Source organism: Megascapheus bottae, chromosome 26, assembly GCF_031878675.1.
Source record: "Megascapheus bottae isolate mThoBot1 chromosome 26, mThoBot2.hap1, whole genome shotgun sequence".
Classification (NCBI taxonomy): Eukaryota; Metazoa; Chordata; class Mammalia; order Rodentia; family Geomyidae; genus Megascapheus; species Megascapheus bottae.
The window spans coordinates 7,530,898-7,540,879 of NC_143534.1; positions in this window are offsets into that span (position 1 = coordinate 7,530,898).

The following is a 9,982-nucleotide window of genomic DNA, read 5'->3' on the forward strand; positions in this document are numbered from 1 at the left end:
ACAATTTAAATATCACAGAAGAAAGAAAACAAGCCGGGTGCGGTGGCTCATGCCTATAATCCTAGCTACTCAGGAGGCTGATATTTGAGGATCAAAGTTCAAAGCCAGCCCAGGCACAAAAGGCCTTGAGACTCTTATCTCCAATTAACCTCTAAAAAATGGGAAGTGGGGGCTTGGCTTGAGGGTAGGGTGGTAGCCTTGAGCTGAAGAGCTCAGGGACAGCACCCAGGCTGAGTTCAAGCCCCAAAACCAAAGAAGAAGAAGAAGAAGAAGAAGAAGAAGAAGAAGAAGAAGAAGAAGAAGAAGAAGAAGAAGAAGAAGAAGAAGAGGAGGAGGAGGAGGAGGAGGAGGAGGAGGAGGAGGAGGAGGAGGAGGAGGAGGAGGAGGAGGAGGAGGAGGGGGGGGGGAGGAGGAGGAGGAAAAGAAGAAGAAAGAAAATGAACTATTTCTTACCATTATCTCTGAAAGCATAAAAAGGATCCAGTTGGAGATTTGGAGGTGTGTACAGCGGGCTCATTATCCCTATTAAGGGGTTTAAGGGATATTCCTACCAGAGAGAAAGCCAAACAGAAGGAGACTAGAATTTCTTCTTATTAGCTAGTTAGTGCCTTTTGGTGTTTGGATACTGTCCTTTATCTGTGTCTCTCTCTATTCACCAAAATCAGTGCCAATTTGAGATTGTTGGAATGAACTCTTACCGTGGAAAGGACAGATTGTTAAAGCTAGTTCAACTAGCTCATCTAGTTTAACTCCTTTGCTTTAAAGAGAAAAACAACAACATAGTCAGGCTCAAAATGTCAGTATCTGGTTCTAAGATAAAAATGTAGGCCTTGGGCCCTTGGGCTTGACTCTCTTCTGTTATGGAAACTCACTCTGTAACCGTGGCTGCTCCCATTTCCATAGGGAATGGAGGCTGTTCACTGGCTCGGGATGCTTGATTGTGACTATTAAGGTACAAAACTTTTCAGAAAACCCAGGGATTGAGAGGATGGTTTCCTGAGTGACCAGTATATAGTCTCTCTGGTTTCCCCTTTCCCCTGAAAAAAATAGCTCTATGAGGTAGAAGGCAAAGAATGTGGTCAAGAAGTTCGTGAACCTTTTGATAATAGATACCATTTAGTTTCATGATCTTGTAGAAAGGGAGGAGCTGTACCAAAGTATAAAAATGTGCATATTTTAAAAGTGGAACTACAAGCTATCACCTTAAATTTACTGTACTGTAGGAAATACGTTGAAAAAATTTCATATTGTAATGGCATGCCTTTAAAGCTAATTTCCATTTAAATTTTCCTGGGTGAGGTTTTAGCCTGTGGTTTTTAGTATATATGAAACAAAATAAGACATGATTATGCTTATTTCCTGACTATGCTTAGCTCTTATTTCTGTCCTGGGGATTTTTAAACACAGGATGTCATGCTTAAAGTGCTCTACCACTTGAACCATAGCCCGAATCCTTTTTCTCTTCATTTGTTTTTCAGATCTTCTGCTTTTGCAAGAGTTTGCATCATACTAGAATCCTTCTGCCTCTTGCTCCTGAGTAGCTGGGATTACTGTTGAGTATCATCACACACAGCCCTCCGTATTATTTCTTTAAGAATTCTGTATGAATAGTAATTTAGATCCTGAATGAGGAGTCAAAATGGAAGGATAGTTTGATGAGCAGTAAGCAATGAGAAAGACTTTTCCCTATGCTAAAAAACTAAAACAAAACAAACAAAACACGTTTAGAGGTATGTCTGCATTAAAAACAGGGGACTTTTGATAGCAAACAGGCCTGCACATTAGTATGGAGAAGTAAGGCCATTTCCTCCTGAGGATTAGTGTTAAAACCAGTACTTACCCTTCATTGAGCTCTCACTGGATCCTAGGCACTAAGCCTTACATCTACCAGTATAATATTATTCTCACATCAACAGTATAAGCCATGTATCACTATTATTTCCATTTTTTTTTTCCAGAAAGGAAACAGGTTAAGGACCTAAGAGATTTAGGCGAGTAGAGGTGTTTCTATTTGAACTCGGTTAAGCCCCACGTCAGTGACCTAATCAAATTTTCCTAATAGAGGTTTCTCAAACCTCCTGACAATTGTCTAGTCTAGTAGAACCTGGAAATGTAGAAAACTTTGTGTATCTACACCACCCAGTACTCTAGCCAGCAGTCAACTTATAGCTGTGGCATACAAGTATATAGAATGTGTCTTGGCCAAATGAGTAACTGGGTTTTAAATTTTATTTAATGCACATTTAAATGTAATTACCCACCTGTTGATAGTGTCTATCATAGTTGGCCAGGACTGTAGACAAAAAGATTCTTATGTTGGTTCTAGATTACTTTTTTTTGTTACTGACATCATTTATTTTTTATTTACTTATTTATTTTTTGGAGACAAAGTTCTCACTATATTGCTTTGGCTAGCTTCTAGCTCATGATGTATCTTGCCTGGCCTGGAACTTATGATCTCCCTGCCCTGACCTCCCCTCAATCCTGGGATTACTGGAGTCTACCGAACATCCTGAAAGATGGCTTTTAGATCTGATTGTTTGCCTTCCTGAGCTTGCTAGCACAAGGGTACAAAAGATTAAGGAAAAAACAAAAAGAGAAAAAGGCATCAAAGACAAAATGAGAGAGAGAGAGAAGATAGAAGGAAATATAGTAGGAGGAATAGAAGAGACAATTCATTCCCATAGAGAAAGTGTGAGTCTTGGAACTTTGAGACCTGGGTGGGTAACCGTGGAGGTCTGGTGGGGCTCTGTGTTTGCAGCACTCTGGAAGTTTCACTACAACATTTTACTGACTGGTCTCGTGTTATAAATATCATGATCCATTTACTGCTCAGTCCAACCCAATTCCTCAGCCTAGTTTGAATTAATATTGAGAAGAATATTATCCCACCCCAGTGTGTGATCTGGTGATGCTTCTAAACATTTAAAAGTTGGTCACGATTGCAGATTAGAAAATTCTAAATGCTTACAGGGAACTAAAATTGGTGTGAAGCCCATGATCTGTGTTCCATTTATGAGTCTGTTGTTCTGTGTAAACTTTGTTTGTAACCTGGGCTACTTTGATCTGGAGGAGATTCTTGGTAATCTGCTTCTACCCTTTTATCAGTAAGGAAGATAAAGGCCAGTGAAATCAAGTGACTTGCCGCAGGTGGAATATTTCTCTTTGATGGTGCAGCCAGCCAGTCTCTTTAGTCCCCCGGCTAGTATTTGCTGTTTTTTTCCCTTGGGACTACAATTCTGATTTTGATGGCCTACATTGAGGGGGTTTTGTAATAACTACTCTATGAAACATTACTACTAATCTTTCAATCAGCCATCTTTCCAAAAAGTTCAGGTTCTTTTCTCTGTGTCTCCATCCTTTTCTACTCACCCAAGTTCTGATAAAACAAAGACTTGAAAAGAAGGGCAGAGATTTCTCAATGTAATCTCTAGGATGAAATAATGTTTTCTGAAATCTGTGCACAGAGATTTGGCAATCACTCTCTCTTGTCTTTAATTCAGTCTTGGAAAAACAATCTTAAACAAACCTTGAAGAGGACAGCAATGACAGCCCTGAGGATAGGAGAAAAACCTGCCCTAGGAACTTGTTTACAGGGAGAAAAAGAAAAGTCTTCCCAATACTTATTTTTTTTTAAAGAGGAGATTTAGAAAGAAAAGATCATTGCTTACTATGTTAACTACTGGGCAATACAATGCACGAAGGAGAAACATAAAATTAGAGTCATTTGAAGAGATATTTTTTAAACCCCAGGGGATTGTATAATTTAAGGATTTTAAACTGCTTTCACAACATTACCTAATTAGTCTGCAAATTTCTCTTCGAGGAAGACGATTTCCAAGCTGGAAGTATGTGTGGGGGTGCGGGGAGGGAATGAGGATTACTTGGGATTTCAGTTGTGCTAGTGTGGGACGAGGGGAGACTCAGAAGGACTATTTTTTATGATTGACAGGGATGGTGGAGTTTGCTCGAATGAGGGCTGTTATGCCGTAGGGTTGTATCTGGTATATTTAAAGCTAGGGTTAGATGGTAAGGAGTAAGGAAGATGACTGATGACTGTCTAGTGGCTCAGAAACTCAAATTTTGGGATTCTCCTAACATTTCACAGTTGCTTTTTGTATTGTATCTCTGCTGCAGAATTCCTTAATGGTTAGTGAGTGCTATCACCTCATGCAGTTCTTTTATTCCCTCTAGTGAAATTCCTAGGGTTGCACAATGAATGCTGATCAGTTTAGAAACTGTGAATGGAAGACACACTTAGACTCTTAGGACGTAGTGAGGAAATACTGTTTGAAGACCCAATCACTTTTTTTTTTTCAAAATCACCTTTAAGACTTAAAGAGAGTCTTCTCTGAAGAAGAAACAAAAATGGCCTATAGACACATGAAGAAATGCTCCACATCTCTGGCCATAAAAGAAATGCAAATCAAAACAACTCTAAGATTCCACCTCACTCCAGTTAGAATGGCCAGGATCAGGAAAACTAATAACAACAGATGCTGGAGGGGATGTGGCCAGGATCACTACTACACTGTTGGTGGGAGTGCAAACTCGTTCAACCACTGTGGAAAGCAGTATGGCAGTTCCTCAAAAGACTAAACATAGAGCTCCCCTATGACCCAGCAATTCCACTACTAATCATTTACCCAATTGTCTAGAAACAAGGACATACTAAATCTACTAGCACAACAATGTTCATTGCAGCACTATTTACCATAGCAAAGATATGGAACCAACCCAGATGTCCCTCAGTTGATGAGTGGATCAACAAGATGTGGTATTTGTACACGATGGAATTCTATGCTGCTGTTAGAAAGAACGACATCTCCCCATTTGTTAGGAAATGGAAATACTTGGAAAAAAATCATATTAAGTGAAGTAAGCCAGACTCAAAGGAACATAGGCTCAATGGTTTCCCTCATTCATCATAATCAGTAGAAACATTGGGCTCTCCTAGCAGAGATTTGCAATAGAGCAAAACCTAGATACATAAGGCCATATAGTATGACGCTAAATGAAAGGACCTCTAGGATATAGAAACAAAAGCCATATAATGAGTAATTGTTGTCCTTAATGTACTATGTTATCTCTCATCTCTTTTGCTGTCCCTTGGTTATCTTATATTGTTACAGTATCTCACTTTGTTACCTGATATATTGGATATATTTGTATATGGTTATTTGAAATTGGATAGGGAAAGGGGGAAAACAAGATGAGGGGTGGGCGTGGGGGGGGAGGGAAATGGGGACCAAGACATGAGAAAGGGTATCAATGTATGTGAAATAATGCACCTTCTATCTGGCAAATATAATATAACCCTTCTATTAGTTACAATAAAATATATGAAAAAAACAAACAAACAAACAAAAAAATCACATTTAAGTAATTATATTCAGGGATTTCAATTCCATATGTCAATATATGAGTTCAAGGCATATTGATAAATGTCATCCATCCCTTCTACCATTCACCCATCTCACTTAGGTCAGACATTTCAAGAAATAAGGGGAAAAAAATGACAAAAAGAAAGAGGGGGCAGAGTGGAGGGAGATGGGTGTTGATTTGAAGAGCAAGTAGATTATCATCTGGAGATAAGACCAGAAATGTAAAATAAAGGATTTCTGAATATTTTTAGACTAATAAGGAAGGACCCAGGGATCAGTTATGACCTGGAAGAGCCTGGCAGATCTGGTTCGCATTTGATCTGAAGAATGGACCCTGGCATAAACGTTGCACACAGAGCAAGTGAACTTAAAGCACCTTCCAGTGAAGGAACCACATTGGGCTTTCACATGGCAGCACCCATTGTGCCCACCTGATTTGCAGTGCCCCAGTTCCTGCCTATATCCCTTCTTTGGAGATCTCATCTTAACCTTTGCCTGTGTGCCTTCCTTCCTTCTTTATTTTTGGTGCTGGTCCTGGGGCTTGAACCTGATCAGGTCTTGAGTGTTTTCCCTGAGCCTTATTATTTTTGTGGTATTGAGGCTTGAACTCAGAGCCTCACATTTGCTCAATTTACTTGTTTAGCTGGCAATCTCCCACTGGCGTTACACCTCCAACCTTGATTTTTTGGATGGTTAATTGGAGATAAGAGTCTTTCAGATTTTTCTGCCCCAGCTGGCTTCCAATCACGATTCTCAGACCTCAGTCTCCTGAGGATTCTAGGCATGAGCCAAGGGCGCTTGGCCTATCTTAATATTTTTAATGTAATTATTTTTCTATTTCCAAAAGTAGAAATGAAACTGTCCATTTCTTTTCCAACATTCAGGAATCTTTGGGAATCCTTGAAGTTAGGGTTGTAAATCTTTCGAAGATATAATGCAATCGGAGTAGAAGTCAAATGTCCTTGATGTTTTAGGTTTCAAAGGTTTCAAAGTACTTCTGTGGGAAGGAACAGAATCCCTGTCACTGACGTCTTAGAAAAAAGGAAACATATATTCCTCTGATCACATATGGCCAAAAGGACTGTCTTAAGAAGAGCTGAGACCCAGCCAATGACTTCATTTCAATGTCATTTCAAGCTTGGGTACCTTATGAAATAAGGAAGGAATTTAGAGCTGCGACTATTGACAGTAAGCAAGCCCAGCTGACAAAAATTAACCACCGCTAGAAGTTTATATTACAGGGCAGTAAGCAAAGGCAAAATTTCTTAGGGAAAGTCAATGCCACCATTTATTGAACAATATTCACTAATGTCCAAATATGGATCAATGGAACAAACTTCTTGTGTGTGTCCCATTTCCATTAAATGCTATTTGCTACAGTCTAATGGCAAGGCAGCCACCCTCACTATTGGTAAAGAAGCTAAAGGGAATGGGGAGGCCATAAGACTGGGGTGCATTTTGACAAAAGTGGAGAAAAATTCTGTAGGGAAGAGGTGCATTGGAATGCTGGTGTTTTTATTTTTTATTTCATTTATTTATTTTTTTGCCTGGGCTGCCTTTGCATTCTCCCTTCGGTGGTTCTTCTTTTCAGATGATTCACAAAAGTGAAATGTAGTAAGCAATAATACTAGGCTACTTCTCCAAGTTGGATGTTTTGACTCCCTTTGACCTGATCCTGAGTTTCTGGCTCATTCCTTGCTTATCAATCTCTACCTCCTAGACAGGCTCCAGATAGAAAGTTACCTGAACTGAGAATTAGTGGTTGCATCTTTCCCAAGATTCTTGCCCAACACATCTTTATCGCATCTTTCCCATGCAGAAATTCTTTCTGCTTTTTTTGTTTTTTTTGTTTTAAATTCGCCTTCAGGTGGTATTGGTTGCTTTGTATCTGGCTTTCTTTCTCTCCATTTCACATTCCTTAGGCTGTCTCTACAATCCCATCACGGTGATGGGATATCTACTCCCTCATGCTATATCTACTCCTTGTTCTGTCTGAGGATCTCTTCTTATCTGGTACTTCTTTATTGCTTGTACTTTGAAGAAAAAGAAATCATCTTAAAGCCATCTCTAGTCACTCTATATCGGAAGATTAGTGGAGCAGAGGACCAATATTTCCTAAGGTCTCTTGTTTTTCTTCATTCCTACACAAGGCTGGCGTCTAAGGAGGGCCCAATCTATGATTTTTGTCTTTTGTTTATTGAGACAGAGTCTTCTACTGATCCCAGACTAGTCTCCATTAGTATTCTGCCTGCCTCAACTTCTCAAGTTAATTGTTCATGTTGGAGTAGAATTTTTACCTCATTCCATTCTTCATTCTATTATCTCTTATATCTATTACCAACAAATATATCTGTTTATTTCCTCCATGAACCCCAGGACCCAAATCAGCACAGTAGGCCATCAATTATCTTCACTGCTCTGATTTATGTGTATAAGAGGCTTTTGAAAGTATTTTTCACCAGTTGCTGGTGGATCACACCAAAAAGCCTATCTACTTAGGAGGCTGAGATCTGAGGATCGCTGTTGGAAGCCAGTCCCAGCAAGAGAGTCCACGAGACTCTTATCTCCAATTTACCATTCAGAAAAAGCTGGAAATGACACTGTGGCTCTCAAGTGGTAAAGTGCTAGCTTCGAGCCAAAGAAGCTCAGGGACAGGCCCAAGCTCTGAATTCAAGCCCCAAGACAATAACAAAAAAATATTTTGTCATTCTCTCATTCTTTACAACAGGATGCCACCATGCTGGACCAACAAGAGATTCATGTATAATTAGTAATGGAGTGTATGAAACTTACAAGAGCACTTTGGTAGCCTTCTGGATGAAAGGTGTTCAGGGAATGCAAGCCATGATTATTTCTTGACAGCTGAATATAAAATTTCCACTAAATACCACTTAACAGTGTTGCTTTAAGGTTATTAATTGGGCCTTTCAACTATACAATGCAATTATCAGTCTAATTGAAAATAATTGGTCGACACAGAGAAAGAAAAATACCCAAAACAATCAGGTAAGCAAAACATTAAGAAAGTTAAGACTTCAGTAGGTTCAAAGTTTACTTTTGTTGAGCAAAGGCAAGCAGCCTGCTTTGTCTTAATGGGTAAACACTCTAGTGAAGGGTGAGATGGTAGAAAACCTGTAATTAATCTTGAATACAATGGCTGATAAGGATGAGAAGCTTCTAGAAGTAGTTTCCACATCCCACCTGGAGCTCTCCCCCAACAGTCTTTTCCTTAGCTTTGCAAATTCTATTTTGATATTGTTTCTATGGAATAAATCAAGTGCATCAACCACTCATCTCTCTTCCCCTTGTTACTGGTGGGGAGAGGTAGAAGTTTGTGTTTTTAAAAATACATTGATTTGCTGTGAGTTATTTATTTGTTTGAAAGACAGAAGAAAAATGGGGAAAACATGAACCACAAACTGGCACAACTTTATCATGGTCTTTCTGGACTCCTTTCAAGAAAAACAAAACACCTCTCTTTTGTCAAGAGATGGTTTAAACTTTGTTAGTTAAAGGTGTGTTTGAGACTCCAGGAAAGATTTCTCTGTAGTTTTTCCAGACTCATAAAGTGCTCATGTTTTCTTCCTGTGAATGAATCTCCTTGCTACCAAGATGGTAGTTGGGATTAGTTTTTCTTTTCACTTTTTCTTCACCTTTTCTTTCCTGGTCTCCTTCCTGCTGTGTGAATGGATCCCAGATGCTGTCACTCAAGATCTCCAGCCATTCTCTCAACTGGTTCCAGCCCACTTTCTCTTTGGTTTAGTAGGAACTGGCTGTCAAACCTACAGCCAGGACAGATTTCTGTTTTATAGGGTGCCTGTCAATTTCAGGCTGTTGTGCAAAGAAAGCTCTCTGCACTTGTTCTTTCCTGTTCTCTCCCTAGCAGTGGGGGCCACGTAGCTCATGGGCCATATTCTGTTCTGGGCACACTGCTCCTTGAACACTCACATGACCAATCCTGTCAAAGAACATAATTAAAAGGAACATTCTGTCTAATTAACCAAAACAAAAACAAACATCTCAAGCCCTAGCCAATGAGTCACTTATTAAAGCAATATTTGACAATGCAGAATTCTGCCATCTAAAATTTCGAACAAATTGGAAGTCCTCAGGTGGGATTTGACCTGTAGCTTGTATAGCTTACCCACCCTGCTTCTAAGACTAAAGTGCTATGATCAAGAGATTTAAAAAATGTTGGTATGATTTCAAGGCTTAAAAGTTCTAGACAGTAAAGGAATAGTGTGTGTGTGTGTTTTTTTTTCCCTGAAGTCTTTAAAAGAATGAAGTAAATGAAAGAAAATGTGCTTGTTAAGAACCCAAAGATCACCAGATGCTGGTAGGTCACACCTGTAACCCTAGCTACTCAGGAGGCTGAGATCTGAGAATCACTGTTCAAAGCCAGCACACACAGGAAAGTCCAGGAGAGTCTGACCTTCAATCAACCACTCAAAAACCGACAGTGGCACTGTGGCTCAAAGTGGTAGGGTATTAGCCTTGAGGAAAAATTGCTCTGGGACAGCACCCAGACATTGAGTTCAAGCTCTGTGACTGTCAAAAAAGAAAAGGAAAGCAAACAGAACAAAATGAAAACTCCCAAA